Here is a 27,135-nt window from a genome sequence, read left to right as displayed (position 1 = left end):
CAGTAAAAAACAACAACAAAGAACGTGTAGAATAGAAGAGATTTAACACACACACACACAAGGAGCAGTCCGTCCCTGAGGTTAAGGACCTGTGGGGTCATGTACCGTATTTCATTCTGACTCAAAGATCCTTACTGGCGCAACTGGAAACAGACTACAGTTCAACTCAACAGCAGCTTAAGCAGCACCCGCCTCATTTTCTATTTCCCGTCACTGTTATTCCCATTAATTCTGTTTCTGTGATGCACGCTGTTAATACATCATTCTACTCCACTCTCATTTAGAGTTTATGGTTTCATCAGTAGTGACACTTCGCTCACAGAGTAAACTGTGAACATGTGGAAATGCAGCAACGAACAACAGGACGCAAATCAAGCAGCCAGACGATAATACAATTTTAAACAAACACTCCAGCTCGCCAGGCTCGCCAGGGTTTGTTTACTCTGGTTTGCTTCGCCAGAGTATTTGTTTGACAATACAATGTGTAAATAATATGAGACCCTAGCTGTGTTAACAAGCTGGTACTTTGATAACACGTAATTCGTCTTGGCAGTTGATCGTTTGTGACCGTGTCTCTCTGCAGAGGCAAACTGGGAATGTACAAGACTACAGCAAGAACACTGGGACAAATCTAGACCAAGAGGGTAATCTGTCAATGAAGGTCTGTATTTATATAGCTCTTTTTTAGTCTTGATGACCAAGCAATGTGCTTTGCAGAACAGTTTTTCTATTCACCAATGAATTCACACACATGTTTGAGGACGACCCGCTCGACCCCCTAAACCCCAGCCACCACCTGGGTGTGTTTCCCACGTGTATGACTGACTTTGTGTTTGTTGTATCAATCTTTGGCAATCCAGATCTCAGTCATTACTGCAGAGAGTTCACTGCTACCATAGGGAGTAGAGGCCAGAGCTTCAGAAATCAAAGTTCTAATAAATCCCAGCAAACCCACTGGATGGACATCGCATGTTTTTTGGTCTCGGAAGAACTAAAAAGTAATCAAACTTGTGAAGAACAATATTAAAGCAGTTTACTACATTATATTTGTCTGACTGTTCCCAGAAGTTGCTATAGATTTGTGAGTAATGTCTGTCAGCTCTTCTGTTTGTTGTGCTGCACAGCTTCTCACTGCAATATGGAATTATTAATGATAATCCCACTGAGGTGAAAAACTGCTGGCTTGCATACAACATGTTGTTATGCGGGTAATCATTAAACTCATGTAATACAGCTGAATAATAAAACCAATTTTCACTATCTGACAGAGGAACCCCTCCTCATTTGGCTATTGTTAGCGCACCATGCTCGAGCCAGCGACATTGAGTGACTTGCCAACAATAGTAATACAGTATAAGGCAAAATGGCAACTATTCATGTGGTAATGAGGCAGGAGAGGAAACTCTACAGCCTGGTTTTGACACAGTGTGTGTCGGGCCTGTCTCCAACAGCAGAGAGCACCAGCTGAGGACGTGAGGGGAGGTGGAAGACGTCCAAGCGACTTCTGCAGCAAAGGGAGAGAAAGGCCTGCCGAGCACGGTCCTCTCTATAAGCTCCATACTGCCACCAATAAGAAGATCATCCTCGGCCCAGTGAGCACCCACAGACGTCAATAAACACACACTGTCACACACGCTCGCACACACACGCTCGCACACACACACTCGCACACACACACACACTCAGTATGTATGTGTGCTGATCCCTGCTTCCATATGTGTCCACAGAAGGTGCAGGCATGTGTGCACCTCCTACCCTTCCCCACCAGGACCAATTTCCATCCGCCGTCTGTGTGAGAGTGTGCGATCGATGCTGCGGGGGGGGGGGGGGGGGGGGGGGGGTGCGTCATCCAGACTGTTCATTACTGGGAGCAACACTGCAGCCATAAGCAACAAACAGCTCGCACCACTGACGCATTACACACCGTCCACAGACCGGATGGCTGGACTGCAGTTTTATTTAACGTTGTGAAAAACCATTTTGCACCCGTTACTTTACAACCCGGCTTAAGAAGTAAAGAGCTGTTGGACCGCCATTGCTGAATTACGTTTCATTAGCATTCATTAGGCTTCATTAGGGAACCATAACAACAGCTGAGGGAGCCTGGTGTCTCCAGAAGACATCCTGGGAGTGCCGCGGGAGGGGAATGAGATTTCTCTCCATCTACTCTTCTTCATCCTCACCCACGCTGTGTCCGGCTCTCACACCACCTGTCTCCACGACCTAAACCCCCCAAGAGCCAGACCCACATACTGTGTCCACCACACAAAAGCAACCACAGTATTTTAGAAGGAACCGTGGGGCTGTCAAGTAGTTGGAGAAAAACAATGCTATTTTAAAAACTAAAACAATCTCCATCCACACAAGTATTCAGTAATAACATTGATTCACACTAAAAACCCTAAAAATGTAAAGCATGTGACAAGAATAACACTCAGATCCAGATTTTTTAAAAATAAATAAAAATGGTGCTAGCAGTGAAACATCTTTAAGAAACTCAAGCGAGTCCAGCTGTGGAGAGCTACCTGCTGGAGAACCTGCAGTGAACTGAAGGCTTTCCATAGGCTACAAAAAAGTTTCCCCTCAAACACAGAAAAAGCCAGGAGAAAAACCTTGAAGCATCAGAGAAGGCTTCTCACTTTTTAATAGCACAAACACAAAGTCATGGTCTTTCTAGTGGATCCAGAAACTGACAATCTGATCTTTCACCTCCTCCCACTCCACCTCTGATGCACAATCCATACTGCGCTCAATGACTGAACAGAAAAAATTTAATAAAACACATTATGTGTTCACTGCTTTAAAACTCATACTGCTCACAGATATTCCTATGAAAATAACTTTGATATAAGTGAAACCAACCAAAGTTAGCTAGTGGTGCTGAGGTGCAGACGACTCAGCCAGTTGTGAGGGAGAAAGCGCTGAAGGGTTTAATCAGCCAGTCTACACAATCACACACAAACAAACACACACACACACACACACACACACACACACACACACACACACACACACACACACACACACACACACACACACAAGGTTGCTGCCGGTGCTGAGATAAAAATGCAGAGGGAGGGAGACGGAGAGATGGGAAATACAGGAGAGCGGAGAAAGAAAGTATGTGCCAAAGGCAAGAGCAAATGAGAGGAGCAGTGGTGAAAAAGGACAATGAAGATGTGGAGGTGTCGGCTCGTTAGCTGCTGTGTGTGTGTGAGAGTCGTTAGTGTGTGTTTTTTTGGAAAAAGAGAAGAGTGTGTGCATTCTTGCTACAATAATCTGCAAAGGTGTGAGCTTATAATGTAAGTGTATGTGTGTGTGTGCGTGTGAGGTTGTGCAGCTGTTTGGCGAGACCCTGTTTACAGTATTTGAAACAGGTTGGCCCAATGTTTTGTCTATATGTACCTCTAAAGATCACCTATCAGCTTGTTGCCTCTCAATACAACAACTGAAGCATTAAACAGAAGGGAATATAGGCCTTCTTACACTGTACCAGTTCTAGGACAGGATCAGAAATGTTCAAAATGATTACTAGTGTATTAGAAGGGTTGGCTCCAACATTAAAGTCCTTAGAGGGAAAAAAAAAAAGAATCAGGCTGTTTGAGGCTTCCACATTTAACATCTGTACATGAGGAGATGGAGTGATTAGAGTTAATTACAGGGTAAAGTATAGAGAAAGAGCAGCATAGTCATGTGTTTGACCAAAAAATACCCTTGCCTGTAATTCTGCTGCGGTAAAGTGGTGAGAAAGTATTGAGAAAGTGGACGGATCAGAGAAAGGATGGTTCTTACTAAACTTGGATGACACAGTAGAGTGTATATGTCAAACAAGTCCTACGAGTGTCTATGATTTCACATCAAGCATATTAACAAATTATTGTTGAATAACAGACACAAATGTCGGACCAAGCTTTTTAGTTATCGGTCCAGTAGTTTCGGCGAACTTCAGTTAACTAACAGACGGACAGACACTAAGAAAACACAGTAGGTTATGTAACTGCTTGTCCTTCTCTAATGTTTGTCCCAGGAGTCTTTGCAGAGGTCTCCTAACTGGCCCAGTGGAGGGAGACCACGCTGTCCTCCATTCCCCCTGCATGTCTTCTTTCTCCTGAGACTCCTGCCTCCTTTTCTCCATCCACCTCGTTCTTCCTCCCCTCTCCTGCCCGGACCCCGTGCTCCTCGGTGCAGGTGACAGCACAGGCACAATGGGATGATATCACTGCTCGGCTCCGAGCAGCTTGTCTGCATGCTGCACAATAAAAGACGGCTGCAGCTCGAGTGTGGCATATTGTGAAGTTTGTGAGCGAGCGAGCGAGAGAGGAGAGCACAAAGAGCGAGACAGAGGGAGAGAAAAACAATGCACTGCTCAACTGAGACTGAAGGGAGAAGTAGAAGAAGAGGAGGGAGGAGGGAAGTAGATTGTTTTCTGTGCAGCATCAGTATCTGTGAACTTTGCTGTGGTCATGGCACTACATTTCAAATCTATATGGATAAAGGCTGAATGTGTGTGAGCAGGACTGCAGACTGTGCTGGCTTTTAATTACAGCACTGCTTCTTCCTCCAGTTTGACAACTTCTCACACAAACACACACACACACACACACACACACACACACACACACACACACACACACACACACACTTACACACAGCAAACAGCGCACCACACACCTGCCATGAGCCAGATTGGGTTTACACTGCATCAATAATTCAACCTCACGAGGAATATCCCTAAACACACACAAACACACACTCGGTACATCTTGTCTTTGAGTAACCAGCAGCATTTAGAGGAGGCTGTGGTCACTATGAGTGAAAACACAACATAATATAGAAAGAACCATGATAAGAGACGCAGGCCACCACTGACCGATCCTGCATCATTAGAGCTGCAGATGATGAACCAATTCAAAGTAAACACAGACAATGAGGAGGAGACTTTTGTTGGAATCAGTCTGCTCCGATTCGAAAAAACAACTTGGCTGGGCTTCCTACTCTCCGGATCCATCAGCAGCCTTCATCTGAGACGGCTGAGCACCAGCCTCACTGTCGGTGGGAGGCTTTCATCTCCTCCTCTGCGCTGTGCATTAGGCAGGGGTTTCAGCCGCCCTTGTTGAAAATGGGCCTCTGTTATTGTTGTTCTTCCACATTCAGCAAATACATTATTATTATCTCAACTGTGTGATTATATCTAAGGCCGGATTTCATCACTCTGACCTGCGGTTACACTCAGTTTAAAAATGCTCGCTTTGAATTAAAGTCAGGATGTCAGTGTCAACAGCTCCAATTATCAATTACTCTTTCATGTGTCTATTAAAAGCGATTTATGTAAGATGTAGGTCGGGCAAACAGCTTGTTTTGTTTCACCAACAGTCAGAGGTGTTGTTTGTTGAAGTGACACAGCGCGGCAACAGCGTGTGCATTAGTGCGCGGCTAAGTTCTGTAATGACTTCTTCTATTGTGGCAACTTTACATACAATAGTCGACAATAAGTTGGACTGACAAGCATTAAGCTATAGGCGAATGAGCACTTGTGAAGCCTCACTGGAAACATCCATCCCCTGTGCAGGCAGAGGTCAAGCTCATGTAACAGCCCAGGCCATGGAAACATGTAACTTTCATTTCCAGCGGACATTGGTGACTCGGCACAGGCTATTAGAGGTCAACAGGCTGGGTCAAGCTTTATTATCACATCGAAAATAATGAAACTGTATCGGAAATCTTGAAATCCGAAAAATGAATCACAGTGTAAATAAATGGGACAAACATGCATCAGAGCTTATTGTATGTTTGGAATGGGAGGTTTAACTGGGAGATCTGTGCTTCTCAGTTATTTGATATGGAAGTGAGCAGGCAGACGAAGGGGATATTAATAACCCAGTGAGAAATTGTGAAAATGTTTTTTGTCATAACTTTGTTTGGAGAAGTAACATTGCAGATATACTTGTAATTAGAAGGGATTGTGAAGAAGAATTCAGGAAATCTGTAAAATAGAGCTCTGTAGAATAAAGTTATGTCAAACAGAACTTTGGAGAAACTTGGAGAAAGTCTTGGAGTTAACAGAATAAAACATTGTAGCGTGTCTCCTTGTCTTTTCCTGCAAGTTAATGCATGAAACATGGAATATACAGTTTTCCTTAGGTTTAAATATGTGTTTTCATGTATGTCAAATTATATTTTTTATATTTTTGCACAGAAATCTCATGTCATCCCATATAGAATGGGCCAAATCTTTGCCAGGACAGGATTTAAAGTAACTGTAGGACAACATTGAATTGTGTTTACCTGAAAGAGGTTCTACAGTTATAGGATGTCAGGCTGATTTGATACTAGACCAAACTACAACATCCATAAACATCCCATTGCAGCTCAAATGGCGCCGGCATTGACGTGAACACGTAATGGATTCCAATGCACCCGTGTTCAACCACCATTGGTATTTACGGTGGAAAAGCTCTTGTATTGATCAAATGCCCCATTAGCACTTTAAACCTGGCCTTTTATTGGAAACACTTAAAGTGGATTCCTTTAAAATGTTTCGAGAAAATGGATCCACTGCTCTGCCGGCACCCGATAATGCACTCACATTGAACAAGAGCGCTTCCATTAGACTGAGGACTATGTTAAAACCATTGGTGATGCAAACATAAACAGGAATGGTTGACCTTGCAGGGTTCGATTCTCGCGCAAATAATGTAGTGCAGTGTTGCTCTAAGAGGATCCTGAGGAGGGTCTGGTAATTTATTCGGCTTGGATGTCGAGCACAGGAGGGGGCAGGAATTTTGAGAAGTGTGTAACAATTGAGCTTTTCTTTCCGCAAATCTGCATAATTATTGAGGTTAATTCAACTCAGAGTTTCTGCGCCATTGTCTTTGAATGTGGCTGCAACTGCTTAAATGAATAAATTAGTGACAAAATGAAGCTGACAGACGAGCTCTGGCTGAATGCACCGTGTCAAAGACACTGGATAAGAAGACGCTGTAGGGAAAGGCCCTCTCTTATTTTGGCGGAGACAACAGTCTCGTCATTTGCAGGTATCCAGGCATGAATTTCCTCAGTGGTGTAATTTCTCTGCGCTGCGTACTTAGTTATCCACAACTTAGACAGAATTTCCCTTTGACACGTTCTTGAAAAACAAAACTAACACTGCTGCAGTTGTGAGAGGACACCTTGTTCTCCTCAGGGAAATGATTCAACAACATGGGACAGATGTGCACTGCTAACTTAGAAAACAAGCCCAGGGAAGATTTTGTGAACTTGTTTTAATTTGGAAGAACAGCTCACCACTATTTATAATTCAAAATGGAGGAAGGAGGCAAGTTTAAAAGAGTTTTCCATCTTGTAAACACCAGGTGTCTTCGATGGAAAAGCTTTTCTCCTTGCCAGAGTCAAACAAGTGTCTGCAATTCTAAGACCTGATTTATAGTATTACAACTGTGCCTTGTGACATTGTCCTTCATCAGTATCCACCTATCGATGACCACAGGAGAAGTTCTAGTTAAGTTTTGGCTGAAGTGTCTCTCGTGGGAAACACAGTGCTGGGAGGCAGGGTGGAAACACGCCTACCCACCCCCCACACATACACCTAGCTTATGTAGTTTCCTAAAGGCCGGGAACATGTTTTACCCATGTTCAACCAATAAATATAGATTGTTCTTTATAGATTTGGTAATACATCCGAGTAATACATCCGAGTGTTCCACTGGGTGTTAGATACAAAAGAAGTTACACAGTACAAGGTTAATCGTCTGCTCAAACATTTCTAACCTGGAGCCAGCACCATTGTGTCCTCAGCTACACAAGCAACATGCTATCAACCCACTACACAGGCAGGAATGTAATTATACAATTGGTTTATACAGCCACAGCTGCTTCCCTGTTTCCCATAGTGACGTCCTTCTTCTGAGGTGGGACTGGAGTCAGGTTTATGGGCTTTAACGTGTCCTTGTCCGGGCTTTTATGTGTCCGGTGCTACCGCTGTTTCTCCCGGCTCCTGACATGACAGATGTGTGTCCTTGACATGACCGACTGGAGACATCAAGGAGCCCTTGCCGGAGAGGATAAGCCCTCTGAGTGCTGCGAGGGGGCCAAGGACACCCCAGCATCAGGAGGAGGTCTGAGTGGTGCCTGTCTGCAGCGGGTCCTTCTTCAGCCTGAAATCAAGTCTGCGAAGGGGGACTGACCAACCGGCTCGTCTGGCCTCGTACCTCTGGCCTCTCAAGGTCCCTCTCTGCTTGAGTGCTCAATTAGAAACTAAGAGTCTTGCTGACAGGCTCTCAGTCAGTCACGCGGCCGTGCTGGTTCGGCCCTGTTTTAATAGTGTTTCTAAGGGATAGGGTGTGGAGGACTGCACCATGCAACAAGCCCCTGAGGGCAGACATCTCTGAACAAGGGCAGCCTCTTCAACTCTCTGTCAACAAAACGACAACAAAGGAGAAGACAGGTAGTAGTCACACAAAAGAAGCCAACCATTTAACTGCAGGGCTTTTTTGTTCTGCTGCTTAAGCCTCTAAAGCTGTTTTCACTTTAATTTTTAACTCTTGATTTGTTGACTTAAAGAGAAAGAGGTCTGAAAAGATCAGAGTCAAGAGGACACCTGCTACAGATGGAAGTCCAGAGGCAAAACAGATCCACTTACTTTATTTGTATAGACATAACCATTTCTGTGGGTGGACAAATATTTAAATTGCAAGTTTCCTTCCTGTTGCTGAGTATGGATGCTGACAAGCTCCTTCGATGTCACAGTAATCTCTGCATTCTTGTTAATATAAAGAGTCCCAGACCTGGAAGAAAAGCCTGGATCAGCATTTTATAGTGCATTTCCTCTCTCTATGCAGTGATCACAATGCCAGTGGAAGCTGCCCGTTCCTTTTCCGTCCAGTGTGCACTCATAATGGAGTGGCAAGTCAAAAAGCCCCACACAGTGGTAGGCATCCTGATCCCGGTGTGCCATTCACATGGAAAACAGTTTCAGATGGGCCCAGTATTGTGCCGCTATAATACAGCATCTGCTTTTATGGCATGGAAAAAAAAATGCATTGTCACTGAGCGGCAGTGAAAGAGCCATTGAAGGGACGGCTGAGGGGGGACACAGACTGGTGGGTGGTGGTGCAACTACCTGCGTGCTACTGCATCACAGAGGCTGGGGAGCCAGAAAGTAAAACATGAGTGCACAAGAGTAGAGTGAATGAGGAACTTTATAGTCTGACCAAGTTCCAGAACAGGAGTCGGAAGCTTCTACACAACTTTGTCAATACACAGCATAACTTCAGCACAGCTTTAAAGTCTCCAATGAGGCCTTGTATCCGGTCTGAATGCAGCAGTGTGGTGGGTCAGAGTGCTGCAGTGAGCACTGGAGCTCGGCCAGGTGGGAATGAGACACTATGCAGGCCGAGACAGTAGATGCCCCTTATCCCTTATCCCTCCATTAAACATTTAGAGTAGCACTCCTGCACTCAGTGCGGCTGAGAGATGCCATTATGTGGATCTATGAGGGAAAATGTCTCTGTGTCACAGATGTGTTCATTTATTCCACAAATAAATCAACAGTACTCTAAATCATCCAGCACAATGCACTGTATTGTAGGAGGCTGTTATCCTGTTTCCTCTGAGAAAGCTTAGTTTCAAGTTAGAGGTAGAGAGAAGAACAGCATGGCACCATGACAGAAGTTATTTAAATGAGCCCATGTGGAGTAATAATAAGTTTTCTTGTGTTGTATTTAATCCGCACTGTCTTAGTTACAGTCAGAGTGGCCACACTGATCATAGAGATCCATGTTTAAAGCTTAGAGTATAACTACCCATGCGTGACTGTCCCACTTCAAAACATCTAATCGGCACAGTGATACTGGAGCAAAGGCAAGGACTGAATAAAGCCTGTCCCATGAGGCCAGGATGATATAACAATACAATGATAGAACTGTGCTGTGTCTCCTGAATATCATCTGAAAGTCACAAACGGAAATGTGCTGTTATTCTCCAACCACGAGCCAAAGATTTTTTCGTTTATTACCTCCACCAAGGAGGTTGTGTTTTCATCCTCTCCCTTTTGTTTGTTGGTTGCTTGTATGTCTATTTATTCGTGAACAGGATTACACTAAAAAACAACTAGACAGAAGAACCCATAAAAGTTTTGGTGCAGATTCTGATCAGGGGAAGGATTCAGGGTTTGCCAGATATTTCTCAACATCATCTCCATTTTTCTGAGGGAATAATTCATGGATCTGGATGAGAAATAAATCAGAGGCATTTAGGAATCTGATGTATATGAGTTTTTGACATTTGGTGCATTTTGATTTAATTAAGGGGAACTGTTCGGTTTTGGCCGAGGTATAAGCTTGACTGAGTGCCACTAGTTTTTATGAGAAATTGTAATAAATCCTCTGATTTTAAGGCTTGAAAAAGCAATAATTAATCATTTTTGCTTGCACTGTGACTCAAATAATAAACACTCAAAATAGTTGGTAATTAAATAACCCTGACCTCAAATCAGTGATAACTTAACTGTCACTCGACTAATCAATTTAGGGTTCAAGCTCTACGGCCTACAACCAGATATTTTTGCAATATTGTTTGTAATATTTTATCATTGTCGACAATGTTGCAGGGCTGCTTCATGGTATGATTAAATATTTACCTGATTTTTGCCTAAATGTGAAGATGCACCTTGATTAAAGGTGTATTGGTCATGTGGTGGCAGATTGTTGTCCCCAGGAGGAGAGTTGTCATCATGCAATAACAACTAAAACATCTACATGAGATGTGGCTGAAAGCTCTGGAGAAGTGGAGAATTCTCGGTTCTTCCAAGTTCAAGAATGAAAATAAAAGCCCAACATTCTCAACTGAATATATATATATATGTGTGTATATATATATATATATATATACATCAATACATGTATATTGCATATACCATCCATATCATATTGTCCACTCATACTTCCCTTATTAAACTTCCACCCAAAAAAACCTATGATTTAAGTCTCATTTCCGAGGCCATCTTTGGTAAATATAAATGGTAACAAGCTCAGAAACACTGTTTTCTTTCCCTATTATCAAGCACATGCCTCAGAGTCTGCTAATTTTAGCATTACAAAACCCAGATATGTTGAGGTTGCTCCAATTTGAATTCACAGAGGCCCGGCGGTGAATGACAGAGGTTAGGCTTGCAATTGTCCAGTGTTATGTAAAAGAGCCACTTTTAAACCATTTCACCATGTCTGATGTGAAAGAAGAAGTGGCGTGTCAATCAAACTCAAGTGCAATGACGAGCTGTCCTGCATGGCTTCTCTGTGGCCACCTACTCCATTATAGTTCCAGACAATATGAGTCACAGGGATAAAATAGCACGATTTCACATGGTCCTCAGTCATACCAGTGCATTGGTTCAGTGGTAGGTTTTAATCAGGAGTCATTCTTAAAGCCAGTTGTTTGGAAGGAATATATTCACCATGGCTGTCAAGGACGGAGCCCCGACTGCTGCTAAAACGCTGCCGCTTCCACTCCAAATACGAAATCCCATTTCAGCCTGAATCACAACTTAGATAAACAGGTAGAGCGAAACCAGTTCAGGGGCTTTTGTTTTGAGGCCAGAGGAGCAGTTTCAGCTCTCGCTCTGGCTGCAAATTGATGCTAGACTGGAGAACACCACTCACAAACAATTGAATCCCGTGAGAGGGCAAGAAGAGAGGACGAGCATCCTGCAACTTTCCAAAACTTTTGTAGTGATAAAGAAAAAGACTGATTGTCCGAGAAGAAAGAGTCGTTTATATAATTATACTAGGATACCACAAGCAAGTGAGATCTTACAGAATTTGGGAAGGACACACTGGGAGAGAACATGTCCTCAGGCCTCCAGCAGGTGCATTGTTTCCAGCATCAAAAGAAGGGAGCCGTAAAATGTCAGATGTGGTTACATCCTGGTGAATGGCAGAGCACGTCCTGGTCACCGGCTCTTCCCCGTCTCTCACCCTATCCTGACCCCTCACCCTCCTCACCTCCTCTCCCCTTCATCCCCTACTCCTATGGACAAACACCTGATCAATAGCGGCCTCCCGTTGTGACTTCTTCTCCTCAGAAAACTCTTTAAAGCCCTGTTAAAGAGCAACGACCACTGTAAACATGTACTTTCACTCAAACAAAGGAGAGGATGAAAAGCAAACGGAGCATACGTCCAACCCACGCCCTAAAAGTAAGGACAAAGGGGGGAGATACTTTATCGGGTTTTGTTTTGTCTCAAAAGGGAGATTTGAGGGCGGGGGGCTGAAGGGAGAGATTCTCTTCTCTAATCTGTCTGTCGCTTCCACTCATATACAGACACACTTCTAATTTGACTTCAAAGTGCTGGGGGATTGTTAACGATACGGATGAAGCTCTGCATGAAATCCGCTTTTTTTTAAATCATTATCTCACTAAAACACACTGCAATTACGGCAGCTACACCCACCATGTCCTGCTGTGTTGTTGCAGACTCGTTAAATCTCAAACTGTGACGTTTTGACTTGAATTTAATTTACCTGCTATGGCAAGAAGCCGCGAGTGACAAACTACTGATCCTGTGGTGACGTCAGATTCAGTGTGCATGGATTTCACCCCCCCCCCCCCTATCAGCCCCAGCCTCAGATTATGGGAGTCTAATTATCACTCTCTCTCAGGGCTGGGGTGTTGGGTGCAGGGCCAGGGTAATCCTGGGGAGTTTGACTCGGGACGCTCAAGGCTTAATTAGACTTTTTCCACTGCTGGTGACCGTGGAGAATCCAATCATCCCGACCTCCGTGTAGCTCCTTTATACTGCTCTGATTAGACTCTATAGCTGTGAACGACGCTGACATTTAAAGGCAGAGTTAGAAAACAGGGAAATCTATAGATACAGAAAATATGGAGGGACATAATGAATGCCACTGGTTTGCCTGAGGCTCTGTGGTAAATATGACACTAAGCTCCCAGTTACAATAACCTGACTGACCAGCAAACTAATAATGACCTAAAGCTAACATTAGCTTGCATTTTACTATGTTTTTGCTATAAAATATCAAGTTAATCTACCGGATTTATTTGTCATGAGGGTTTGAAGAGGACATTTTAAGAATCATTGACCTTTTTATATTTAAAAGCCGATATACAGCTATTGTAAATATTTTACTTCCTAATATCGGTACGAACATTGGCCCCAAACACACACACACACTAACACGTGAGTAGACACCGGATGCAGAGAGCAAAGGTCAGCATATATAGATATGATATATTCCGAGAGTTATGGAGGAAGAGGTTCAGAAAGAAAGGGAAATAATAGGAGGAACAGTGACAGAGACTGAGACCGAGATACAGACAGTGGATGAGATCAGTTTGTTATCTGCTCTCAGGCAGCGACTGCTCCTCTATCTAAATCACGTGGCTACAAACTGAGATTATAAAACAGGTTTGAATAATTCTATAAGTCACGTGCACATAATGATGCCAGAGTCTGTCTATGAAAGGACATTTTTATCCGTTTCATTTAAAATTGAAATATTTTACTGAGGGTTTTAACAATTATAAAGAAGCCTCAAATGTGTGTTTAAGTTTACAAATCCGAGCATCTCAGTGCAGGAACAATTTCATCTGTTATTCCACACAAACAGTTCCCTTGACACAAAACTGAGCCCTCTACATGCCTTGAAATGTCAACTACAATCAACATACTGAGTTCAAAACCAGGAGCTGTAGGAATTCCACCTCAGGGACACATCAATCAATCATTTATTATCTCTATAGGAGATATTCACAAATGACAGTGTGTCTCATAGGGCACATCACAAATGACCAGTGACTGAAAGAACGTGTCCTATTTTCCTCCCACAGGATCTGTGGAGGCGTACAACCTGTCACGCAGTAACCCCTTTGAGTGAAACGTCCACCATTGCTCCGCTCATGGAGAGATGTGGTCATTGTGCCTTTCGCCCTGAGAGGCCCAAGAACCAGCCAACCTTGAAGACCCGGGCATTAGGTCTGCTTCAGACCAGAGGCTTTTCATCTTCTGCCAGCACAATACAACCTAAAACCAACGTAAGGAATGCCATTCATCTCCAAGTTCAAAATACAATGATCCAATTGTGTTTTTAAAATCTACACAGAACAGAGCATACGGAAAAGACGAGTTCTGCTTCTGTAAATGTGTAAAAACTTAAAGATTATTAGTGTTATTTCCTCTGAGGGACTTTGCATCAACACCACAGCGCTTTGGCTGTAAAGCATGGCAGCCTGACAAAGATTCATTGATATCTTTTACATAGAGAAAGCGCAGTGCTGAAAAAGCCCCAGTGTTGGTCCAGACAGCTCTGAGCCACACTAGACATTTGATTGGGTAATCAGGCCAGCCAGCCTCAGAGGAGATCCTGATAAATGAAGTTTCCATTTGTCCGTCGTCCCCTCCTCACAGCCAGGCCCTGCCAGCCCACAGCAAGGAATTATCTTCATGACAATTACATTCTTCCAGCTCCCGAAGATGCCCGGTGCTGGGAAACCAGCGAACGACTGACCGCAAGGAGATTATACTGATTGCTATTCAGATGCTTGTGTTCGATCCTAAATTGCTCTGGCACATGCAGAGCCTGAGCAGAGTCAACCCCATGGTGGTTATACTTGGGTTTTTGTTAATAAACCAAGTCTCTTCTCGTGGTGGTTGAAAAATAATGACTTTGATAAAAAATGCAATCCTGAAAAATGCTATAATCAGTTTTATGATTTGTGATTTGTTCTGTGTAATTGCAGGCAAAGGCAGACCAATTTACCATGGCACACATATAGTATGAATACAACATAAATACATATTTATGGCAGTTATGGCTATTTTTATTCTAGGGCTATAAGTAATAATTTTCATTATAGATTATTTTTGATTGATTACATCATTTTCCATTGTGTCAGAAATGATCAAATAAAACTTCAAAAGCCCAGAATGATTGTTGATATTTTGTCCAATCAACAATCCAGAAAACAAATGTGTACAATTAAGAATGGAAATAGAAAATCCCAACAATTCAGACGCTGGAGCTAAAAACTGTTTTTACTCTGTAAATGACCTGAAACAATATATGTGTTACTTAATGAGCCGTGCTCATGTGATCTCTGGATGGCTCAGTGGATTGGTGTAAAGGAAGGAGAAGGGATTTGGTTTAACAGTGGCAGCAAATTTTATGATTCTAATGGTTTTCTGACCTCAATCTCCCCTAATCATTTTGAAGCCCGGACAAAGATTATCTGGGTGTAGATTATGTTTTTTACACAACATGTGGAACCAGCAGAATAAAAAAAACACAAAAACAAAGCCGTCTCTATTGTGTTTGTGCTTTTGATATCTCATCGGACATGCACATTTCTCTTTCGCTGAATGAGGAGGAATCTCGGATCCACACTTGAATTTGTTTACCATCCCGTGCCTTTGTCTCCCCAGGGATAATTTTTTCCCAGGATTCCTGTGGCTGGGTTTGGGGGGTTTAAGGGATGAAAAAGAGAGAAAGAAAAGCCCATTGGTCTCAGCGCCACAGAAACAGCATCCAGCGCCAAGCTGTCATCCCACTTGGATTAAGGGCCCTTCAGTGGTGGCTGCTGTGCTGCTAACATGGTGTCTTACCCTCAGCCAGGGTGTGGGAGGGGGTAGAGGGTGGGACCGAGGGTAAGGGCATTAGAGGGCCTGGCCTAAATAAGACCTTGAGGTCAGCGAGCCTCCTGAACCATGGCAAAGCCACTTTGTGTTTCCATGTCAACTTTATTCATGAGCTGACAGCCAAGTGTCCCCTTCTTTCCTGTTGATTCAGCCACTGCTGCATCATGTGCTGGGGCAACAAAGATAATCTACGCCTCTGCTCCTCTTAAATCTCCGCAGACCCCCTCGTCGACAAGTTTATAGGATGTAACATTCAACAGCCCGCTGGTAAGAGTGTGGAGGCTTGTGGAGGATCGCTTGGCAGCGCTCATTATTTACAGATCCAACTTTACAAGCGGAATAAGAGCTGTGGTGATATATTTGCAGAGCTATTAGCACAAGTGGGCTGCACCACTGTGCCAACGAGAGTGGGATGTTCGGCCGAGGAGTCTTTCTTAAGCTCCGTGCAAATAGGCGGAGGATGGAGACTTGAAAACAGAGTAGAAAGCCTTCAAGTACACTCTCTTCCTGAATACTCTGTAATTTTGGCCAGCATACGCCATGTCGGTGGAGCGATGCCCACCTCCTGTTTTTTCAAGGACAGGAAAAGGAAGCACTGGTTCTTGTTATGTGCTGCCATTGGGCCACCAACCAGCTCCCCAACATCTGCTGCCCATCCAAAGTTGGCCAGGGGCGTTCGACAACAAGGACGGCCTCACTCAGTCCTCTTCAGCAGGGACAGTGTACAAACACCAGAGATTCTATTGTGGATGTCTTCGGGCATAACCCTGCAACACCCCCCTCTTCACACTGCAATAAAGAGGCTCGAACGGCCGCCCCACCAGCACAGACAGAGAAAACAGACCCCCTTTGTTCCCCCTGTTCCTCCTCACCATCGACTGAGGTACATGCGCCCCTCCTCCTCCCCCCTGCAATCTTGAACGCTTCAGAACACTCCCACTTTTACTTTCCCTCCCTCTGCTTCTTCTAGCGGAGGGGGGGGCAACACAGCAAAGCATCTTATGGGACTTCAGAAGAAATTGCCTGAGCCCACATGTCAATTCTCATCCTCGTTTGCTCACTTCAGGTGCCTGAACTCAAGGCCGACTGGGAGCCGGATCCAGTTGGTATACAGAGCTAGTTAACCTGTCAGGCGCTCTACTGGGGGTAGAGAGGAAACATTAAACCCACCACACTACACTCCATTATCCCAACCTGCCACTTCAGACGGGGGATCTATTGCTGCCGCTCCCTGGCAGTTGGTTTGAGCAGGAAAGAGCATCTTTAAATGCTTTGTTCTCACTGAGGCTTGTAATAACCTGATGTGGGAGATAGCAGCTCCCTGGGAAACCTTGACTGATTGGGCTTGATGACTGTCATGGTGAGGAGCTCTGGCATAATGATTCGGTCACAGTGAGTCGTTCAGGGACACCTGCACTGGCCGCTACTCTTTCACCATCTGTCCACTATACTGCCAACTTAATCTTACAGTACTGAACCTTAACTCATAGAAGACAAGCGTTACTTTCCAAAATTACTCCAGCTTCCTGCCACAGTCCAGTGTCAGGGTTATTTCTGTATGATGGCCCTGCAATACGCTGGCCACCAGTCCACGGTGTAATCCACCTCTCTCCTAATGTCAGCCGGGATGGGCTCCAGCTCCCCCATGACACTCAGAGGAGAGGCTGTGTAAATAATGGATGGATGAAAGGTCCAGAAGAAGTGAACATGTCCCAAGAAATATCACAGAGGTCAAGTTGACATTTAAAGTAGTCTAGCATCCAAATATATTTTTGATTTGAAAAATTATTCAAATGATGAATAAAATCATCAAAACTGCTCCATATGTTTGTTGTTTTTGTTGTTTTGATCAACCAACTGGTCTTTAAAATGTCAAATAAAAGTGAAAACCTTCCCAGAAAACCCAAGGGGACACTTTCACATCTTGTTTTTGTCCAACCTGCTTTCCAAAACCCCAGAACACTCAATAAACTGATAAAAAAACAGATAAATGCATTAAATCCAGGGCCACGACAAACAGTTATATTCATTTTGTTTGGTCTTTAATTATTAACGTTTTGTTTCCTCCCAATGGTGGGTTTTAATTTTAAAAACGATATAAAGCAGAAAAACTGAAACCAGAATATTTTCATTAATAAAATTACTTCCATGATTAATGAATAATCAAAACTAGTTGCTAAATAACTCTCTCCTAAAAGACGTATCAATTAATCTACTGATCCTTTCAGCAAAAACAGAAAAGTGAAGCTGTGGTGTCGCAGGAGATTAAAACAGAAAACAGCAAAGTGACTAATCTTATTACTCAGTAAACAGTGTGAGTTTGTCAGTGAGCATCATATAAATCACCTGATATTCATCTGTCACCATCCACTCATGGTAATATTAACAGGTCCTGCATGTAAACATCAACAGTTGCAGCCGTATGGAGTGGATTCGCAGGAACGTGTCAATCCCCATTAGAGCCCCTGCCTAACTGAGTGTGAAACTGTAATTGCACCCAGCAGTGAGCGAGAGAGGGAGACTGAGAGAGAGAGTGAGAGAGAGACAGAGAGAGAGTTTGTCTGTAATGAACATGTATGTCTTTCTTTACATGCACTCCTTTTGCCCCTGCATGCATTTGTTAAAGTGCAGCCGTGAAGCGGGGGGGCGCACCGCTCCCTCTGTGGTGGTCTAATGAGGCGCTCATCAGCCCAGGAATGAGACGAACATGCCCGTGACAAGGAGGACCGGGCCGTGTCAGCGTGCCGTGCTCCTGTGTGCGATGGGCTCACTGGGAAGAAACACCGGTGACACTAATGGGATGGCAGGGGCCTCCATCAGTCCCCGGAGATTTAGCCTCATCACAGCTGAGCAGCACAGCACTTTCTATTCATGACGGCTGCTGCATCGTCCCCACTCAGGGCACCAGGACACGTGTCGCCTGGACACACACACACACACACACACACACACGAGCTCAATCATCCTGTCAATCAGCGCTGTCAGTGACCTATGATGCCACTCTATTATTGAACTTGGGCTGGTGCAATTTTGCATGAAAGAGAAATGGCCGTGCAACTGAAGTTAACAACGATTCACCTCAGTTTTATAGTTTTGGTCGTTAAATTGAACCGTGACAAGAGAACTGGAAACAAGGCATCAATAGTAAAGAGAAGTCATGGGACAAAAAGCACAGATGTTTTGTAGCTTTACATGCACACACAGTTTTCCTTTATCACCAACATTTCGGGTGTCCTGTCCTGTCTGACTATCTCATCAAGAGCTGAAAAATAAAAATCCAATTTAATTAAAACAAAATGTTGTATTATTTAAAACAAATTTCAGAGCATTTTCTTGATTTAAAAACTACCTGTTTGTCTAAAAATGTCCTGTAGCTTATTCTTGATTCATTCAAACATCTGTCTGAAAAGTTTGATTTGATTTGATTTTATTTGGACATGGACATGACAATGTCATTGGACGAACCAGATGCATTGTTTACAGTGTATTAGCATAAATGCTAGTTTACAACACCTGTCTACAGGAGGCTTTTTGAAAACAACAAAAGAAACTGAACAAGACAGAAGCAAGATCAAATACTGATAAAAAACTGATAGTGATAATTAAAAATAGTAAAAATGCAGTATACAGTATAGTACAGAGCAGCAATATAATGAGTTGAATATATATATATAGACTACGTAGAGAACAAAGGCAGCATGATGTATTTATTTTCTCTCATAAGCTGCTTTCAGACTGAACTGAAAGCAGCCCTTTCGGACTGAATGACTGAACTCTGTACATTCGGAGGGGCTGTAAGTGAGAACGCAAATGTCAGAGTTAGGTTCTCCCGACATGACAGCTCCCAAGTAAAATGTCCAGAAAATGTGTGAGTGAGTCCATGTGTCCGAATTGGCAGTCTGAGGCAAACCTGAGAAAAAGTTAAAGGATACAAAAACTTAAGGATAGAGAAGAGGAACCACACACAAGACGCTAACAAAGATAACTACTTAGAAAGAGATGTTGATAACAAGCGGGGCCTGTCAAATTAATTCATCCCTAGTCTCATTACTAATCTCTTGTCCTTTTACAGTTGGGACCGTTTAGGAAGAACAAACTATCATAAATCATTGAAATGGTGAAAACTACAGTTAGACTCAAATAAGAAACAACTAGAATCCATTGGAACGTCGGGTCTTTCCCATGCCATACAGAAGAGAGGCTCTTGACTGTAAATGTCGCCTACTCTCAAAGAAATTTGTGGACTTTATATAAGTCCCACCTTTGAATACATGAAAAGTGCATTTTCCTCTACACAAGCAAAGTGTGTCCTTGGAGAAAATGAATCATCAGGGGAAAGTGTCTCAGGTTCACAGCAGTTCCTCTCAGAGATGAGGTCATGAGCATCATCACAAGTGACACAGAGCAAATCCTTCCATCTATGAGACACTTTGTCCCGTCCTGCTGTTGGCAGAGTTCACAATGCCACAGACGGCCGCTTACAGAAGGAGCGTTGATCGCTTCTCGCCACATAGCCTGCGTGTTTGTGCGGCCCACGCTGCCAAATAAGTGGCATTTTCCCTCCAACACCCAAGCTTTTCCCACAGCCCCCGGAGCAGGGCTGCCCGCCACTGGTTTCGGGGTCATCTCTGCGACTGACTGGTGCTCTCACAATAACTCCAGCCAACGTGTGTCGTGATAATCCCTTAGTTATGCAAATCTGCCCGCCTAGTGCCGTTTGTGCCGAGGGTGAAAGTAAAGATGGCAGCACAATGTAGGTCACTATCTCGTCCTGATTTCTCCACGTCGGTCAGATGAGCCGGAAATGTCCAGTCAGTGGAAGCTCGGAGAGTAGTGGCTCTCCGAAGTCAAGCAACTTCCTGACGCGCCGTGGTCACGCTACAACGCTGTCGCGACCACCAAAAAGTCGGGGACGTTCGTCTGTAAAGTGGTTGTCTGGCACACATTTTGCCGCCTGTTTTGAATTAATGCAAAGCAGACATAAGGCTGGGATAGAGGGGATATTGTTATCTTCTTAAAGAGATTAACAGTCCCGCTCCGGAGTGAATCGACCTTATTGGAAAGTGTGTCAGCCCGTCCAGAGGGCAGCGAGAACAAGAGCTTCAGACAATGAAGCAGGGGTCATTAGCATTGTATTAACGTGGCTGTATCTGAGCGGGCAGGCAGTGAAAGTGTGCAGCCAGGGCATATGTGTGTGTGTGTTTGCGTGAGAGTGAGTGAGTGAGAGTGTCTGGGGATGAGGGAGGGGGGGTGAGGCTGAAGCTTTGACCAAGAGCAGACAGAGGGAGGAGGAGGACGAGAAGGGGGATTGGATGGGAATGTGGGTTTCCAGTGGAGCGGTTGTTTTGTGAAAAAGAAATGGCGTGATGGGATGTTGGAGGTGAGTCTGAGGAGATCTGCCATAATCAGATTGAGTGAGATGATTGTGCGAATGAGACTAAACAAACTGAGTGGTCAGTCTAAACAAGGCCGACCTGGGTGATATGAATATGAAGGAAATTAAACATGTGGCAAGCCAAATCAGCTTACAAGGCATGAGGGATTTCAGCAATTTCATCAACACAGCGGGACACAAACATCTATCCATCTATTCATCCATCTATCTATCTATCTATCTATCTATCTATCTATCTATCTATCTATCTATCTATCTATCTATCTATCTTTCTATCTATCTATCTTTATCTCTATCGTGAAGCCAGAGACAGATCATAAAGGTTAAGACAAAGTGACAGCAAATAATAAGATATGAGGGATTTTGTGAATGAGGACAGGGATGTCATCAACACAGAGGGACAAAAACATTCATCTATCCATCTATCGTTCTGTCGATCGTTCTATCTATCTATTTTTTTAGCGTTTATGAAGCAAAAGACGGATCATAAAGGTTCAGACAAAGTAGGTGAAGGTAAAGAATAGGACATGAGGGATTTTGTGAATGAGGACACCAATTTCATTTACACAGCAGGAAAAAAACATGCATCTATCTGTCTCTCTATATTTCTATCTATCTATTATGTATCCATCGTTCTATCTATCTTTTATCTATCTGTATATCATGAAGCGAAAATGGTTCAGACTGGAAGATAAGTGACAGATATTTGTCTCAGCATCTTCTCTGTGTGTCAACCTCGGGTTTGACTCTCTGAAACCCTGCACCTGCTCCCTCCTCACCGCTACATGCTAACACCTAACTGTGTGTTTGTCACAGACCCAGCACTAAAGACACACAACCCCTGGTGTCCTCCTCACAGATCCAGCACTAAAATCGCACAAGCCCTGGTGTCCTCCTCTGCGTTCCCGAGGAGGACAGGGCTGATTCCTCCGGCCGCCTTCGCAGCATCCGAAGTGCTGCTCCCCTCTCCACAAACTCCTGACAGCGGAACCGTACACACAACCACACGACACGTGTTTATTATGAATGGATATCACTCAGCTCACCTTATGGTTCCCCTCGAAGCACGGAGCCTGTTGTTGTTGTTGTGTATCTCCTCCGCTCCCCTGCGTCAGGAGGAGCGATGCGTCGGCTGTGCTTTGTATTTACGCGGAGAGTCTCCTCTGCGCCGACAGCCTCCTGCACTTGTCTCCTCTGCCTCTGTCACTGGTCTCCTCTCCCTCTCCCCACCACTTCACACACACACACCCTCATGCACACTCACGCACACAAAGCCACACACACACACACACTCGCAGGCGGGGGCGCGCAGCAGCACTCCGGGGCGTGCGCAATCCCCCTTGCGCGCACTGCAGCGCCGCCGCCGATGCATGGTGGTGGCCTCGAGTAGAGCGAACCTTTCCATTACACGGTGTCAATAACATTGACTTATTTATAAACGTAATGATTCTGTATGGTCGACTTCACATCTCCAAAAAATGCAGAATGGCAGATCACACACCCAGCTCCAAAGGATTTCTATGTGGATTTAAAGAAGTAGTGCAGTGCTTGTTTAAAACCTTCCTAGTGCTGGTAAGGCTGCAGAGCTGCTTCAGAATGATTCCTCGTCATTAATGATGAGCAGGTTGCTGGACGTTCTGTTGAAACATCTAAATAAGTCTATGGTGCCGGTTAGAAAACGTTGTGTTCATCCTACCTGGTTTATCTGCAGTGAAGATAGTGAAATGACATAATCAAAACATCTTGGAATTATTTTTTGAACTGATATTTTTTTTTCTGCAAGTGACACAATCTCTAGCTCAAAGTTCACAACTTTGCAAAATAAAAGCTGGATATAAAGCATTGCGACCACAAAACGAATGTTGAGCTTTTACTTTGAAGACAAATTGCCAAACATTAAATTATGCTTTTACTTTTGTTGCCACGACGGAGATCTGCACTTGTGAATGTCTGTGTAAATCCTATATGGTGAAATAAAAATGAATCAAATTATCAAAAGATGATGTGTAGGCGGTTTTGACACAAGGTTTACTACTGTTGTCCACCACTGCTGTAGTTAATCAGAGGACGTAGAAGAGGACACGTTCAAGTTGGTCCACAGACTGAGGGCAAACTGCACCAGCCCCAGTGTATCTGTTAATATGCACATTTATAAACAAAGGTGTAAAAGTACAGCCAAGCATTCAAGCAAATTGTTCTCCACATATATGCACGCTAATGTTGCTCTAGCCCCCTGCCAGGCTCCCGACCAAAGCTGGACAACAGCTGGACGACTCTCTGGATGTAGCCAAAAGTTGTTTAGTTAATATGCCAGGCAACGACCCTCTCTGTGCTTTAACAGCAGGGAGATGCTCTTTCATTTAGCTGCTGTATTGTTATTTTTACATTTAAGCATTATGGAAATGTTACAAGCACTAATAACTGTCATCACTGAAGTAATTCCAAGACTTAAAAGCTTAACAATTGTGCATTTTCCCTAATCACGCCTGTAAAATGGAAAGAAGGGAATTAAGGTGAAAACAAAACTGGAATAAAACATTAAATCCACAAACTGCATTTAGTATGGTACTCAGTGGAGCACATACCTCATCCAAGGCTCAAAAGTCCCTTCATGAAACCACATTTAATTCACTAGATCTAGATTTTTATTTGGATCTGCATCGAATTACACACAGTCCTAGAGATCAGTCCCCAAAACATGTCCGATTTTTTCACCAAGACCAATTATTTATGTTCTGGGAAATTAGGGAATTTGGACCAAAGTGTCCTTAGGCAAGATACTGAAAACCCAAATTGCCCCTTCGCATAGAGAAAGTGTTGCACAATGATGCACTGTATGAATGTGTGAAAGAGTGAATGTAAAAAATCTTTATAAATAAAGACCACTTACCGTTTAGTTAATATCTCAAAACTCATCTCACAATGTTAAAGAAAGTAATACAAATTCTTTGATCCACAAATAATTTGAATGGGTTCTTCACTGATCTTTACCACGTCCTTCCACTAGGTTTCATGGAAATCCACCCAGTGGTTTGTATTAAAGCAAGATTATGCAAAATCAAACAAAACACAAATCAAGAAGACAGAGGTGAAAACATAACCTCCTTGTTGGAGGGAGTCAAATATGAGCACCATGACCTTTTTGACACTGGACTTCATTCCAGATGTTATAGGCCTTTCTTACTTCCTTCCATTTGTATGTCCTGGTATCATTTTCCCACTGAGAGCCAGCTGCAGAGATAATCACACATGTAGCTGTGTGGTATGAACCAAGACTCGGCACGATGAGGTCTTGTGACTTAAAAAAGCAACGGTTAGCTCTTAGTTCAGGCTGCCACGCTCTCCTCCCTCAGTGCATGTTACACACATACGCATTATCGCAGGCTTAGCCATGGTAGCCATCTGCAGCCACAGCATCAAACAGAGACAGCAAGTGATGCAGTTATTACTGGGATAAGCCTGGTTTTGGCAAGGAGACAGGCTTTCTGATTTGAGTTGCCATCCGGAGGCTGCATGGTTGACGGAGATTAGCTAAAATTAGGCTGTGGCACAGATCTGACGATAAATGGAAATGCGTTTACAGTTAATAACCGTTTGGAGACATGTTGAAATGCAGTTCACCATAAGAAGCCTTAACAACTACAACAAATTATATTTCAAAGGGTAAAACCCCTGATCTCCCTTAACATTGTCTGGCTTTCTCCAGTGCTCCATCTTTCTTGTTTTTCTGCTACACACTTCCTGAGGCATTCTGCTTTACCCCTCAGCACAGATAAAGGAGAACGACTGACAACAGAGAGAAAGAGATGCTGACACATGGTCAAGGTCATTTGCTGGATGTAATACCCCAGCATGGACAGCAGCAGTTTCCCTCATCATCAAGTGAAGGGACACAGGGATTCTTGCTCACATCTTCCTCCCCAGCTCCACACTGAGCGGAGAGGAACTGTAATAGTGCTCGCGTCTCGGTTCAGACTGCCTCCGGATATGTCTGAATACCTCTTGAATCTCATTAAAATATTCTCCTAATTCCCCCCTTGCATATTATCCACAAAATACTCTGAGGGATTTTCCCAAGTTCATGGATACAGCCCCTTGGAGATTAAGTTGGCACTCAGCAAATGTGGTGAATCTCGTCAGGGCTTTGTGGAGAAATGTACAAACACACCAGAGGAGGCTGTCATCTCTGCCGCATTGCTAACTCCAATTATTGTGCCCATTACTGTGCTGGATCCTCACTCGCTGACATGGCAAAAAACGTTGTGTGGCTATTGTGCGGCAGAGACACAGTCATCACTTGGCCTGATTTTATTCACTGACTTGTTTATATTCGTTTCAGAGCAGAGAAGATAACAGATGCAGCACCGGCAAGCCAACCATGAAATGGCCTGGTTCCCATCAGAGGTGGTGATTAAGTAACGCAGAATCAACACAGATCACCAGGCTCACGGTCAGAGTTTACACCAAATCACAGTCTGAGGCAACATTAAAGCCACAATATTCACAGTATCATATAACAGCTCTTAATGAGTCACAGTACTCAGCATGCCTTGGGTTGATTATACTAAATAAGAACTATTTTTTTATCTATTGTATATATGCAGAGGCGTTTCAAGAGACTTTGGGGCCTGGGGGGCTCAGATCAAACTGAGCAAGACCCCCCCCCTTCATCTTCTCAGATATTCTTCTCTGTAATCTTAAACACTCCCACACTACAATGGCAAAAAAAAAAATGTATGGTGCTTCACACACGACACAATGTAGATCATTGCTCAAGAGGCAGCGACACCTAAACGAGTCTGCATGAAAAAATGTCCAGTAAATGGCCACCATGGTTTCTTCAGGTAGATCGTCTGTGTATGGAGCTTTTTCTTTTCTTGATCACCACTCATAGAGCTTTACAATACAGATTTAACCATTCACACACATTCATGTACGGTGCATCATTGTGCAGCACTTTCTCTTCGAGCAGCGTAGATGACCCTGATGTCGAGGATGACCGCTCTTCCCCCCACAGCCACAGACCCCCAGGATTTTGTTGTGGGCCCTGATCAGGGAGCTTTCACTTTCGTTAATGTTAGACTGTCTTTTATTTATTCTCAGAGAATAATTCAGGGATCTTGATGTTTTTTTTAAATCCCACGCCTTTAGGGGACTGAGTTTTATGAGATTGGGCATTTGGAGCTGAGCAAAATAACAATCTGGATCTAGTGAATTTAATTAATTAAGGAAACTGTTGGGCTGCTATAGCTGATGGTCTCTGAGGTTTTGTTTTCTAGCACTTGTGTTTCTGACACTTTATGTTAAAAGTAGCAAGCATATTTTTAATTTAAACCTCTGATATCAACTCTCATCATCAGCTACTTGCTCAAAAAACTAATTGAGTGCTAATGAGCTGGGTTTATTTGCTGCGGCTAAATCTGAGGTGTAATTGAGGAGCATCCGCCCTGAGGATAAACTGTTGTTATATAACTACAAAGACGGGAAAACAAGGTACTTGTTGAAACCCCCTTGAGATCCGCATGACATGGACTGTAGAGACAGATCCGTATTCAGAGTGTGGAGTTCTGGCCAAAGGTGCAAAAGAAATCAAATTACTGATGCGATCACTGCCAGGGGACGAGTTCACGAGTCAGCTCTGTTTACATCAGTGGAGAATGCATTTCCTCTCTCAGTCTGCTGTTTAATTACATTAGAACTTCCTCATATTGAGTAGGAGCGGCCTTTACCGGCTGCCTAATCATGTTAACACACAGGGGTTGCATGACACGAGTCTGCTGATATAGTTACACTACACTACATGGAGCACCTGTGGGTATGCTGGAGAAACAGGAGCCATTGTTTATGTGAGTCCTTGGTTTGTGATTTGTGGATTTTATTTTTCAGTTACAAGTACAGCGAACAGTTGTAGATTAAAATTTTTCTTTACTGATTTTCTTTTACCATATTTTTGATTGTATCAAAAACCAAAGCATTTTGTTCCATCAGATTTCACACAGCTATAAATATCAGTCTTTAACCAAAGCTGATTTTCCGTGGAAATGTGGGGAAAGTGTTGAAAAAACATCTTACCTCACAATAGGAAGGTGGAAAA

General features: G+C 43.6%; 1 protein-coding gene across 11 annotated transcripts in view; it reads right to left on the bottom strand.

Annotated features, from left to right (window-relative positions):
• The window catches only part of LOC133954857 (neuronal cell adhesion molecule-like), a 77,068-nt gene extending 54,839 nt beyond the window's left edge, over positions 1-22,229 (bottom strand). For all 11 annotated transcript variants that reach the window (XM_062389371.1, XM_062389374.1, XM_062389379.1 and 8 more), the window contains exon 1: positions 22,088-22,229. The gene's annotated coding sequence lies outside the window, so the exon portion shown is untranslated. The remainder of the gene's footprint in view (positions 1-22,087) is intronic.
• Between the last annotated feature and the right edge of the window lie 4,906 nt (positions 22,230-27,135).

Source organism: Platichthys flesus, chromosome 6, assembly GCF_949316205.1.
Source record: "Platichthys flesus chromosome 6, fPlaFle2.1, whole genome shotgun sequence".
Taxonomy (NCBI): domain Eukaryota; kingdom Metazoa; phylum Chordata; class Actinopteri; order Pleuronectiformes; family Pleuronectidae; genus Platichthys; species Platichthys flesus.
This window is presented reverse-complemented; position numbering and strand designations above follow the sequence as displayed.